Source organism: Berghia stephanieae, chromosome 7 (genome assembly GCF_034508935.2).
Source record: "Berghia stephanieae isolate SIO BIC M18660-M18661 chromosome 7, UCSD_Bste_1.3, whole genome shotgun sequence".
Lineage (NCBI taxonomy): Eukaryota > Metazoa > Mollusca > Gastropoda > Nudibranchia > Aeolidiidae > Berghia > Berghia stephanieae.
Window position 1 is genome coordinate 6,535,351 of NC_088366.1, and position 14,497 is coordinate 6,549,847.

Below are 14,497 nucleotides of genomic sequence, written 5' to 3' on the forward strand. Positions count from 1 at the left end.
GTGTCTTTTTCAAGATTAATTATTATTATTATCAACAAATGCTCAAAGATGTTGTCAAAGGCTACAATCAAATCTAAAATAGAAGAAAAATCGCTTCTTGTTCAGTTCACATGACTGAGTTCACATGACTGAAAATAACAAATCATTAAAATAATTTTTTAAATATTAATAACGCTAATTAGATAAAGAGGAAAGGAAAAGAGATTTTTTTTTTTTAAATTTCCTAGAACGACAATTCCTCTGAGACTGTGTAAACTAAAATCGAAGGACAAGATTGCCTTGAAGTGTTTCATTTAACCAGGTTTCACTGTATTCTCTAATGCATGCCAAAACTCTTAGAGACATATAGAAAAGAAAAAAACCCAAAAATAACAGAACAAAAGAGATTTTTGTTTTTTTAGAAATACCTTATGGGGAATATCTAGCCCATATTCGTTTCACTCCCTCCGGTGAGCCGAGTTTTGATGCAGGAAATGTAGCGTAGCGATTGACGGGCGCTTTTTATTGTGTCTTCTGTAAATTTTTCCTATACAAGCTGATTATGTGATATTTATTAAAAGAAACGAGTGTCTATACATAGTACGATGCTTTATGAAAGAAGTTTGTCATAGAGAACTTTTACTGTTATTGTTATTTTTATCACTTATATAACTATTATTATGATTATTATTTCTATCTTTATTATTATTATTATTATTATTATTATTATTATTATTATTATTATTATTATTATTATTATTATTATTTATTATTATTGTTATTATTTTCAATATTGTTATTATTGCAATATTATATATATATATATATATATATATATATATATAATATATATATATATATATATATATATATATATATATATATATATATATATGATTCTTATTAAGGATATCTTCTCTTGTTCTTCACCAAGAAAAATTAAACAAAACAATTTGCCTCACATTGATGTTGATTCCAGAGATGTGTAGATATGAAAACACATGGAGAATGGTCATTTTTTAAATTTGCCTTTTTTTTAATTTTTAAGTTGTCAAGTTTTAAATCTTTGCAGTTGGATCAAAAGAACTATAGCAGCAAACCGTCTTCTCTGGCTTCAAAGACCAGTTTAAGGGTCAAAGGTTGTATGACATACAATATAGATATTTAATCAACGAAGACAGTTGATATGGACTTTTCAGGGTTTCCCCTGTGTCAACAAAACACGATGAATTCATCTCATTTTGTTGACAAAGGGGTAACCTAAAACGTTCACATCTTCATCTGTCTTTGTTAATTAAATCGAAGCTTCCATTCATTTGGACTATTGTCATTTATTTCTCAAGAGTTTCAAGCAGCAACATTTGCATTATGACATAGATTGCAGGTCAGAGAGTCAAAATTTGAAAGTTGTATAGTCCTATTACAGGTCAGAGTCAAAATTTGAAAGTTGTATAGTCCTATTACAGGTCAGAGAGTCAAAATTTGAAAGTTATATAGTCCTATTACAGGTCAGAGAGTCAAAATTTGAAAGTCATATTGTCCTATTACAGGTCAGGGAGTCAAAATTTGAAAGTTGTATAGTCCTATTACAGGTCAGAGAGTCAAAATTTGAAAGTTATATAGTCCTATTACAGGTCAGAGAGTCAAAATTTGAAAGTCATATTGTCCTATTACAGGTCAGGGAGTCAAAATTTGAAAGTTGTATAGTCCTATTACAGGTCAGAGAGTCAAAATTTGAAAGTTGTATAGTCCTATTACAGGTCAGAGTCAAAATTTGAAAGTCATATTGTCCTATTACAGGTCAGAGAGTCAAAATTTGAAAGTTGTATAGTCCTATTACAGGTCAGAGTCAAAATTTGAAAGTTATATAGTCCTATTACAGGTCAGAGTCAAAATTTGAAAGTCATATAGTCCTATTAAAGGTCAGAGAGTCCAAATTTGAAAGTCATATAGTCCTATTACAGGTCAGAGAGTCAAAATTTGAAAGTCATATAGTCCTATTGCAGGTCAGAGAGTCAAAATTTGAAAGTCATATAGTCCTATTACAGGTCAGAGAGTCAAAATTTGAAAGTCATATAGTCCTATTGCAGGTGGGATTGATTAGAAAACAAATAATACTATCAAAGCAGTGTTCAAGTAATTTCTGTGGAAATTTAAAGATATGGACTTAAAAATGAATTGAATTCTTGTCAGTTGTGAATTTGATGGGTATATTTCTGAAGCAGGTCGGTCTCACTGGCGTTGACAAATTGGCAATGGACTTTACAGTTTTCTTATACCTCATGGAGGTTTTGATAGCTCAGTTGGTAGAGCACTTGATTCACACACAAAGAGACTGAGACCGATCCTAGTTGAAGTTGAGATTTTATATTTTCTTTTCCTTCCTGTCCACCTACATGATGTGATTAGGTATCTGGGTCTGATAGACTTGGTGGAAAGTACTTTGCGATAGACTATGTGGCCTCCTATCAAAAGGTTTGTAAATAATTGCTAATATCCATTTTTCGCTAGAGAAACTGGAATAAACTCTGACTCCATCGGCTTAATGGCTCTGAAGGACTACTTCATGGTGTTGACATTTTGGTGATCTCATTTTCGTCACACTGATAAGATGGATGAGATCTTGCGATCTTCTTCTTTTCCCTGTTTGAATTAGTACCCCTTATCAATCGTACTTTCCTTCTAATCTTCGTTCTTAATCTGTATTCTTTTATCATCCTTTCGCATATCTTTTAATCGGCTCTAATATATTAGGTAAAAGTTTCGCCAGCTTTATGTAACTCCCATAGACAAATAAAATGAGAATGTTGCTGCTTTAAGCTTGAAGAATAAATAACCGTAGAAACTTTAAGCTACCACTCAATTTCCTGTTGTTATTTACAAACAAACAATACTAGATTTTTTTTGTGTGGAATTGTGTCTGAAAAAATACAGATAAATAAGTGACAACTTATATACACAATTTGCAAATTTTATATTAATGACCTGTTTATGAGTTATGTTATAATGCCAATGTTGATATAATTGTAAATTATATGTGTCAGTTTCTGACATAATCAGTCGGAAGGTGAAAATTTTGGATTTGAATTTTTAAATGTGTTTTTTTTTTTTTTTTTTTGCATTTTCTTAAAGAATATGCTCCCCAGAGCATTTTGATCTTTATTTGAAGTAAATCAGGTGATTTTTCATGAAGTTGTGGTCAGATGTATGGGAAAGGTATACAGCAACTTTTCTCAAATTTCATAATTTTTCAACTTGACGAGAGCTATAAAATATATTTAGAAGTGAAATTAAGCTTTGATATTTCCCGAAGATGTACAAAAAGGGTTGCTTTAATCATTTATGACAAGAACACTCATTTTTTATTTTTAAAAATTAACCTTCTAAACTTGGCAATATCTCAGTTCAAACCTTTTCACGATCCGACTGATGATGTCATTCACTGTAACGTATTAGTTATTTGATATGTCATGCCGTGTCTGAAGTCTGCAATGTCTTTCTGTGACGTTGTGTTTATTTCCCCCTCTTGTTTTCATTTTATATAATACATGGATCCAAACGTGTTAAGATCTGTTTGTATGTTTGTCCACGACATGTGTGACTTTCTGTGTTGAAAAATTACAAAGCAAAAAAAAATTATAGTATGTTAGAGTGTAGCCATTGTTATCTCATATCCGGACGCTTCTCTAAAAATTACCTTGGAACACAATTCAACGATCACCAAAACAAGGCGAAAAGTGACTTATCATATCATCAGTAGTGCTCGAGAAAGAAAAAAACAAATCCCAATTGTTGTATTACCGATGCCATGCGATTAGGTCAAATATTCATCAAATCTGCTAGCCAGATATAACATATCAACACACAAAACGATGTGTAACCTAAAACGTTTATAGCCTGCTTGATATAATTTTTTTGAGAATTAATCATTAAAATGGCTGTCTAAAAACAATAACAAAAAGCTGAGTGACATCAATTTTGTTCCTTCTGTTGAATACAACTTATTTTTTCACTTTCTTTTGATGATCATCTCCTTGTGTTGTGACGTAATTTGTTGTTATTTGTTTGTTGTTTTTTTTTGGTCAGTGTCAGGCTATGAGTTTACAAAGGCTACAGTTAGAGACAGTCCCTTACACAGAATATTTTTGTAGGTGATATAGATACAGAGATGTGTTGAATATGAAATAATATATTGGTGATGAATAATTGTATTATTTTTTTATTTTTTTTATCTTATCATTCATTCATTCATTCGTTGATTCGATTCATTCATTCACCATCATCAGACATTACCTCTGTAGATCCACATTTTCGCACATTAATGATATTTTTATCATCTTACTACTTTCTAGTAGGCTATGTCCCAATGTGACCCAAGATCTCAATAGTCTCAATTTGCCTCCCCCCCTACCCCCTTGCAAAAAACAAAACAATATAATTTACACTGTGACGAAATAATTTTGTAACATTTTGACATAAAACGTAAAAAGGCATCACTGTAAAGTATTTCTAAGAATTATAGAAATACAATAGCTGCTTTCCTCAAGTTCTCTTTGTTAGATTTTGACAAATGTCCCAAAATTTGACAAATTGGTGATTGACACATAAAAATGTAACATGAAGAAATTGTCAAAGTATATGAAAAAGTGTCGATAAAAGAGATATTTCATAGCTGCCAAATGTCCACCAATTAGCGCTACTTTGATTTTCTGTGCTAATTTTTTTGCTATTCCGATAAACAAGCTCCTTATCTCAAACAAAAAATATTTCATGAAATACAGTCAACTAAATGAATAAGAGACACAATAGGTGTATTTTAATTAGTCAATATTTGAACGCAAAACAGTTCATGGCCAAACTGAAAAAAAAAATAAATATATATTTATATATAACATATATAACTAAACTATCATTTTGTAGATTTTGTCTTTCAATTCATAATCTGGTAGCTGAACTATGCTATGTAAGTTTTTATCAAGGGCAGGGAATTAAAACTTTTGACTGCTTTGTTTTTTTAAAAAGATTCTTTTTCTCCCCTTTCTTCCTTTTAACATTGTTCCGCCCACACACACTCCCCCTTTTCTTCCTAGCCTGTAGAATGTTTTTTTTAATTTCTCTATAATATTCACATTTCTAACAGGATGTATATCTACCCATTTGAACCATTTCCCCTTTTTCTTACTTTTTTCCTCAAGTCCTTTTAATTGCACATCTAGAATGGGTTTTTTTTTACTATCCAATTTGCTTCCTTTTTACTGGCACTGATATGACCTAAATGTGTTACATTGCAAGCGCCGTAAAACCCTTAAAAACAAACTATCAGACTTTTGTTTTTCTTTTAGCATAGGCCAAATTTGTTGCATTTCATTTTAACACAGCAGCTGTTCCAAACCTTGTTTTCCCATGAAATTTATGTTTCATTTTCTCTATTGTATTTCAACACGGGTTTTCAGATCCATACATGGGGCCACTGAAGTAACTTACTATTTTTTCCATCTTTTTGAGGGGTCCTGATAGGTCAGTCGGAAAAGCGCTCTACTCAAAAGAAAGTCATTTTTTTTTTGTGGGGGGGGGGGGGGGGGGGTCTGTCCATCCAGCAGGGATTTTTCTTCCTCTATTGATCTTGTAAAAGGGGTGGGAGGGGGAGGGGGCAGTGTTCTATCCAAAAGGTAGCAAGCAATTACTGCTGTCTATTTACTGGGTTTCCATGTGTCCCTATGATTAATTGTATCACTTTTTCGTTTCAACAATTACAATGAAAATGACCTTTTTAGTCACAGCTTCAAGTACATGATTGACTGATTGATCGCCTCAAAACGGTATTATGTTGCGATGGTTCTGATACTCAAAATTAAATTTTATAGTGAAAGATATAAAAGTTGAATTTAAGTTATTTGTTTTCATCATTTTGCAGATTTTGTCTTTCAATTCATAATCTGGTATCTGAACTATGCTAAGTTAGTTTTTATCAAGGGCAGGGAATTAAAACATTTGACTGCTTTGTTTTGCCTTTTTAAAGATTCTTTTTCTCCCCTTTCTTCTTTTTAACATTGTTCCGCCCATTAATAAATGAGAAATGAAATTTTTTTATTTTTTAAAATTTCACACTTCTGGTCTTTTAAAATCTCTATTCACTTCTTTGGTTGACCCGTACAACGAGTTACCGTTTGGAGGTGCTAGATCACTGATTTAATGCATATTTTTTGTACTATTCTCTTCTAACTACTTCCTACACCTTTACTAACTTTTTTACACATTTTTATCCAGTTCTTTCATCTTTCGTTCTCTTCGCATTTAAACGATTCATGAATATATGTCGCTAGCCCAGACCTGCCTAGTACCACGAAAATTCCATAGAACTACAAATTTTTGGGTCCTACTTGACAATGATATAAAGATCTTTCATTCAATACACTTCTTGAAAACAAAGTTTGGTTGTCAGAGCTAAAGCATTAACTCACTCAGCCCTAACACCGACTATATCCGTGGTTTATCTAGGTTACTTTTACCCCATGACTGTTTATTACATTTTTATGAGACAAATTATTGGCGTAGTATCAAAGCTAATGTTTTTAGTTTTTACATGTTAATGGTAGTTGAATAAAACTATCTATGTACATGCTCATTTTTAATACATTCTTTCCTGTTTTGAAAAGTAGAAAAAAATCTCTAGGATTGAGTGAGTTAATTTAATGTATTTAAACAAAAATGGGTAATTTTTTAATGGTAGTTCTAAGGCCTACTGTGTTATAATCCCTGAAAACTACGAATTTTTCAAATTTCAAATAGGTAGGTAGGTCTCCTAGCCCCATTGACATCTAAAATCTTAAAACACAAACAATGACAATGACGACGACTGGGTGGTCTTACATAGAAACGTTACTCATCACTGGTTATTTTAGAAAATAATCTATAAATAGTATTAATATTATTATTATTATTATTATGATACAGAATTACCTAGACGTGGATGTATTATCGTGTTTGGGGTTTGAACTTTGTTTTTTTTTTTTTGCTTTTTGTGTTTTGGGATTTTTTTCTTTTTTTTTTCTTTTTTATTTATTTGTTTTGTTTTTAAAAAATTATTATTTTTTGTTTTTTGGTGGTGTCTTTTGCAACAAATATTATCTGCTTACTTAATCACAACTAATGCAATCACTTTCCTCTTGCGCTCTATCTGTCTCCCCACCCCCCCACCTTCTAACACTCATCATACTACAAAATTTAATGCAAGACTTTATGTATGGAGTTAAAAGCAATGACCCGTCATTGTTATTATTATTATTTATTATTGTTATTATTATTATTATTATTATTATTATTATTATTATTATTATTATTATTATTATTATTATTACCACTATCATCATTATTACATAAAATGTTTCTTTCCTAACACATGAGAGCAGACCTGCCACTAGGTATACAAATAAAATCTGAATGTATTTCTTTTTTTAATGTTTTAATCAGTAGTCCTTCAGAGCGTATAAGCCTGTGGAACCGAGTTTATCCCTGATTCTATAGCGTGAAACCGATAATACCAATTGTTTTCTATTCTTTGAATATGACACTCGTCTATCGCTAACTTCTCTCTAACAGACCCAACTACACAACGTTATTGGTTTGAAAATCTGAAAAATATTGCGTTTTTCTCAAAACTTTTATCTCATCCCCATAAACATTTTTGGGACTTGACCATTTAAAAAATGTTAATGCTAAGACTTTGAAATTTGGAACTAAAATAGCTGATATGTTACTATAAATAGCAGGCTCCTTTGATTTTGTTTTAATTGAACAGTTTTGGGGTAAAAATAAATAAATTTATATTTATATATTTTCTTTCCATATTGTCAAGAAAGTAATTTTATTCACATTTCAATAAGACACTCGTAGACTGTTTCATCCAATGTTCTGGATGGGGTTCCTGACCTCCCATAGTGGGCATGGAGGTACTTACTGTGTCTTCTATCCCCCTATATCAATTTTCCAACTTGCTTCTGTCTTTGTCTTGGAATGAGATTACGTGGTTTTGTCCTGGCCCTGGCTGGGAGGAAACAGTCAAATGTCTAGTTTTGGGAGATGATATTTTTTTCCATGTAAATCATCTCTCTGTTGTTTATTGTTAGTTATGTATTCTGTAAACAATTGAGTGTATTCCTCTCAGTGGGATCCTGTTCTGGCATCCGGTTAATACTTTCGGGTGATCTCAAACTTTACGTACATTGATGGTATGCTCTTGGAATCTACATCTGTTCCCATTTGTCTTACTTTTTCTTGGGTTCTTTGATTGTAAATCTCTAAAATATTTTGACAATTCCATTTTCTTCTTTTTACTGACGCTGATATGTCCTAAATTTGTTGCAAGCACCGTAAAACCTTTATAAACAAACAACAAACAATCGACGAATGACATGGAAGAAACTGAAGATCTGTCATCAGTCTTGGGAACGTAATGGTTAACTCACTCAACCCTAACCCTATCCATAGATTTCCCGGGGTTCCTTTTATCCCATGCCTATTAATTACCTTTTTTTATGAGACAAAATATAGGCGTAGTATCAAAGCTAATGTTTTTAACTTTTGCATGTTAATGTTAATGGTAGTTGAATAAATCTATCTATGTTCATGCTCATTTTTAATACATTTTTGCCCCCAGTTTTGAAGAGTAGCAAAAATGTCTAGGATTGAGTGAGTTAACTTACTATTTGTTTTTAAAATCACTTTCTTAAATCTCGTTGATCCCGACATAATACGGTCTTAGGCAGAGGTGAGGGTTGGATGGCTCTTATGGATTTTATTTTTAATGTGTACAGATGGCAGGTTTGTGTATCAAATGCTTTTTTTTCACATTGTTTTCATTTATTCATCTATCTTTCTTTCTTTTTTTTTTTAATTACTACATCATAATCCAGAAAATTACATCAATCAGATTCAAGGATACTGACATTACGACCTTGACCTTGGTTTTTGTTTTTTGTCGGTCTTGAATAGTCGAAATCGTTATTATTATTGATTGTTTTGTAAAGAAAACGTTATTCATTTCATATAGTCATCGTCATTGGTATAATTATTCATCATCATCATCATCATCACAATCAATTTGTTTTATGATCACCATTATCATAGTGTATCATCATCATTATCATCATCTTCGTCACTATCAATTTGTTTTATAATCACCATTATCATCAAATATCATCATCATCATCATCATCATCACTTCTACCACCATCATCACCTCCACCACCCTCATTTCTAATTTATGTCGAATACAAGTCGAGTATTGAGTCTAATATAATAACATTCTATGCCTATCAATCCTTTGAGTTTATTTTTTGAATACATGTCTAATCTCTTCTATTGTATTCTATTTGGTTGGAATTCAGTAAAGCCAGCCCTATGGTCTGAATGTTCATGAAACAAACATTGTGATTTAATAAAGGAATTCAACTCAAACACATTGGAGTTTGTCTGGTTTCTTGTTCTTTTTGTTCTCGTTCTGTTTTGTATTATTGTGTATTTAAATATTTATTGTTTGTAGTTGTTCAGTTTTATTGAGTTATTTATTTATTTATTTATTTATCTATGCATTTATTTATCTATGTATTTATTTATTTATTTATTTCTGGGTGGGGTTCCTGACCTCCCTTGTGGGCAGGGAGATACATACTGTGTCTTCTATCCCCCTATATCTGTTTTCCAACATGCTTTCTGTCTTTGTCTTGGAATGAGATTACTTGGTTTTGTCTTGGTCCTCGTCGGATACCCTGGCTGGGAGAGAAACAGTCAAATGTATAGTTAGTTTTGGGAGATGATATTTTTTCCCCTTGTAAATCATTTCTTTGTTATGCACTGTCCGTATTATGTTTTGATTATGTATTATATATGATTTGTAAACATTTGAGTGTATTCCTCTTGGATGGGAGCATCACCCTTGAATCATATACCTATGATGTTCGCATGGGTGTACGATCCGATAGTGAAGTCGTTTCTTCTTCTCTTTACTAGTCTATCCTGCTTCTTTGGTTTGTGATTGTATTTTTGACAGGGAATTTTTTTTTTCTGTAAGCCTGTTTGTTCTTGGTTATTTATAATTTAGCTTATGATATCTTTAGGTTATGATTTTGATGACATTTGTACTATTTTTGTTAGATTGCTTGTTTTTTTGTTTCAACGGTCTCTCATATAACCTCAATTGTGTTGGAAGAGACCTAAAGCAACGAACAAACAAAAAAGTGTATTCCTCTCAGTGGGGTCCTGTGCTTGTGTCTGGATGAGTACAGTGATAGTGTGCTCTTGGAATCTACATCTGTTCCCTATTTGAACCAATTCCCTTTTGTCTGCCTTATTCTTGGATGCTTTAATTGTATTTCTAGAACTTTTTACTATCCCATTTTCTTTCTTATTACTGGCGCTGATATGACATTAATGTGTTTCAAGCGCCGTAAAACCCTTAAAAACAAAAACAAAAAAAAAACATTTATTTATTTATTTTTATTTATTTATTTATTGTTTCATAATTCTTGTTCTGTTTTGCATTTTGATTATTTTATTTATTTGTGGGCGGGGTCCCTTGACTTCCCGAGGTGGACAGGAGGTCACTTACCGTGTCCTCTATTCCCTTATATCTGGTTTGAGTTGCTTTCTGTTTTTGCCTTGGAATGGGATTACCTGGTTTGGTTTTTTGTATGTTTTTTTTTTTTCTGGTGTCCTTGGCTATGGGGGATTCAATTAAATGTATAAGTATAAATAAAATAAAAATAAAATTCCCTTTATTCATCCCATTTGTCTCTGGTGTCTATTCCAATGGAAGACTGGAATAACCCAGGCGTCAGCCGCAGTGCAGCACCGCAAACTGAGCTAGGGCGAGGTGACTTGCTCAAGGTCATATCATTCAGTGCAGCGGCGGGTGATCGAACTCGGTACCTTTCGGGTACGAAGCTAGCAAGGACCGTACGGCTGATCCATGCTGCCCCGGTATATTATAGTGTTTGTCTTGAGAGATGAGAAATTTTTTACCTTGTATATCATCCTTCCGTTATGTACTGATAGTTATATTTCTTGTTTTGAACATATCTTGTAAACATTTGAGTGTATTCCTCTTATTGGAATCATAAGCTGGTGTCTGGATGAGACTTTAGGTGATTTCAAACTTGGTACATATCTGTTCCCAATTTGAACCAATTCCCCTTTGTCTTACTTTTTCTTGGGTACTTTAATGGTAAATCTAGAATTTTTTTACCTTCCCATTTTCTTCCTTCTTGCTGGTGCTGAAATGAATGTTATATTGTATTCTATTTCTTTGGAATTCCTCCCATAGTGGGCATGGAGGACCTACTGTGTCTTATATCCCCCTACATCTGTTTTCTACATTGCTTTCTGTCTTTGTCTTGGAATGAGATTACTTGGTTTTGTCCTGACCCTGCCCAGAGTTCCTTGGTTGGGAGGGAAACAGTCGAATATATAGTTATAGTTTTGGGAGATGATATTTTTTTTAACCATGTAAATCATCTCTCTTATGTATTGTTATTTTTTATTTTTAAGCATATGATTTGTAAACATTTGAGTGTATTCCTCTTAGTGGGATCTTGTGCTGGTGTCTGGTTGAGACTTTCAGGTGATTTCAAACTAAGCACTTTGATAGTGTGCTCTTGGACTCTACATGTTTCCTATTTGAATCAATTCCGCTTTTAAAAGTGTCTCAAGCTCCGTGAAACCAACAGCAAACCATGTTGATATAATTTGCCAGGATGAGATCCTCATACTTCCCATTTTGGACAGAGATATTACTTTTGCTGTCTTCTATAATGGTTCATGCATAACAGAGAGATGATTTACACAGGGCAAATACCATCGTTTCTTTAGACAGAACGATGTCAAATACTCATTGACGACTAAAATCCAAACTTTATCAGTGTTATAACTATGTCCTTTTATCCTTTTCTAAAAGACCCTGGTCTGTCTGGCCATCCAAGTGATCATGATAACAGGCAAAGTAAGTACTGGTGGGATGGATCATACATAATACATACATACATACATACATACATACATACATACATACATACATACATACATACATACATACATACATACATACATACAGACAGACATACATACATACATACAGACAGACATACATACATACATACATACATACATACACATAAATTAATGTTGTAATACTAATATACATACATTTTCAATTTAACTGTAGGAACCATGTCCGCCTGGCGTTTGGGGGTTCGGCGAGAAGAATAAAGAAAAAGGAGCAATTGAAGACAACCAGTGAAAACAAATGCTAATAATCAATAAAATAATTTGAATCGAATTTTCTTTAGGAATTTGTTGTTAGTTTTTTTTCGTTTTATTGATAATCATTGATATACTGAATGTGTGTGTTTGCTGATTTTCTCAATTACTAATCTTAGCTTTCTAGTCTTTAATACCAACGGTAACCTTATGCGGCTATGTGGTCTAATGGTATGACACTCGCTTTCGGATCGGAAGGTCCTGGGTTCGAGCCTCGCTCGGCGCATAGTTGAGTCCTTGGAAAAGACTCTTTACTCACATTCTCTCACCGTACTCAGGTGTAAAATGAGTACTTGGCCGTTAACAGCGTTGTCTTTGTCCGAAAAATTGTAATATCGGCATGTCCCGTCCTACATGTTAAATGTTGCTGTTGACCAGGGACCCCTTGTAAAGCGCTTTGAGCACATTTAGTGGATATTGCGCTATATAAAAGCTCTATTTAAAAAAAAAAAAATTTAACCCTTAGCCTTTGAATGGTATGATGTCATTGCGAGTGAAATGTTAACAATTGGGAAGAAGTCACGACACCATACCCTCTACTCTTTAGGTTCCTAAATCCTTGTAAATCCTTGTAAATTCTTGTAAGTGTGTATGTAACAACTCATTCGGAGGACAACCAATAGATGGATTACATATTGAATCATAAGGAGGCACAACTATTCAATTATCAGGATTTATAGACAGATTGTAAGAAATATGGGACGATAAAGAGATGGATAGACTTTATGGAAGACCGGCATATATTTAGATTAAGAAATAAGAGGCCATCACTCTGAAATTTATCAACTTCATTACATAAGTCATATATTCAGTCCTCTGAATGATAAGTCTTATCCTCCAATGAGATAGGAACATAATTTTGACATTACACTTTTATTCCCTATAGATAGTATGCAGATGACGTCACTCAGGCCTTTGTTATTGTTTTTGCCATCCGCGTTTGTGAGTTGTTCTCACTAAACTGTATTAACCAGACTATAAAAGTTCATGGTTACACAGGGTTTATGTGTTGGTCCGTTATACTTCCGGATGGCAATGTTGTGAACTCCTTGGCCAAGCGCATTCTATCTATTGAATTTGTATCTCTATTCAGAAGACTAAGACTTGTGTAAAGTTATCCTGGTTTTTAAAAATAATATTATATGAACACAATGGTGACATTTTTTATTTATTTTGGTAGCATTTACTGATACCTCATCCCGTTACAGGGAGATGGTTTATCGTTCAGAATTCTATCTTGACAACTACTGACCAAATGGAACACATTGATTTTAAATTCCTTTTCCGTGAGCTCTTTTATATGGCGCTATATCAACTAAACGTGCTCAATACGCTTTACAGGGGATCCCTAGCAAACAGCAACACTTAACATGTAGGACGAGAAAAGCCGTCTGTTACGAGATATTAATGAGGCTTTTTTCGGACCGAGACTACGCTGGTAACGGCTATGTACTAGTTTTAGACCTGAGTAGGGTGATAGATTGTTAGTAAGGAGTCTTTTCCAATGACTCAACGAAGCACCAAGCAAGGCTCAAGCCCATGACCTTGTCGTGGTCTAAAATGATTATTAAGAGCTACTCGACTATGCATAAAGATGTGAAGAATAAGGCCCCCAGAATTTACTAGTTACTTTAAAATGAAGAACGAATAACGATTAGCTTAAGATGATATAAAAAGAAAGATGAAATTTTATTAAATAAGTCTTCTGATGAATAATGATGATTACTGTTACAAATAGAAATATGAAGATATTACTTATCTTATGATACTATTACAAAATGCGGGTAGACTTGTGGTGTTCCCCTTCCAGTTGAGAAGGGTTGTATTATTCCTCCGAAGGGCTCAGGCTTGATTCATTCTCGACAGTGATTGAACTGGCAAAGGCAAAAGCTCCGGCGTCTTGATGGGTGGAAATCAAAATTAAGCAAATATTCCACAAAGTCCCGAGGGATAAAAAACATTATATATATATATATATATATATATATATATATATATATATATATATATATATATATATATATATATATATGCCACTTGGTCGGTAGGGGCAGGGAGAGGATCGATTGATTGACCTCGTTCACACGCTCTTATTACTTTTATTAAACATCAGCTCTTCGAACTTTTGGAAAGATCTTTCTAGCAAGGAACAACGTTCGGTCAACACCCATGTGATGAACCTCATGCAGGGCCTTCAGGTCAGGAC

At 33.1% G+C, this 14,497-nt stretch overlaps 1 long non-coding RNA gene across 1 annotated transcript; it reads left to right on the forward strand.

Moving 5' to 3' along the window:
- The first annotated feature begins 896 nt into the window (after positions 1-896).
- On the forward strand, positions 897-9,435 carry LOC144976423 (uncharacterized). The gene is made up of 2 exons (XR_013646104.1): positions 897-1,739; positions 1,780-9,435. It is a non-coding gene; the product is annotated as an uncharacterized LOC144976423 (long non-coding RNA).
- The last annotated feature ends 5,062 nt before the right edge of the window (positions 9,436-14,497 follow it).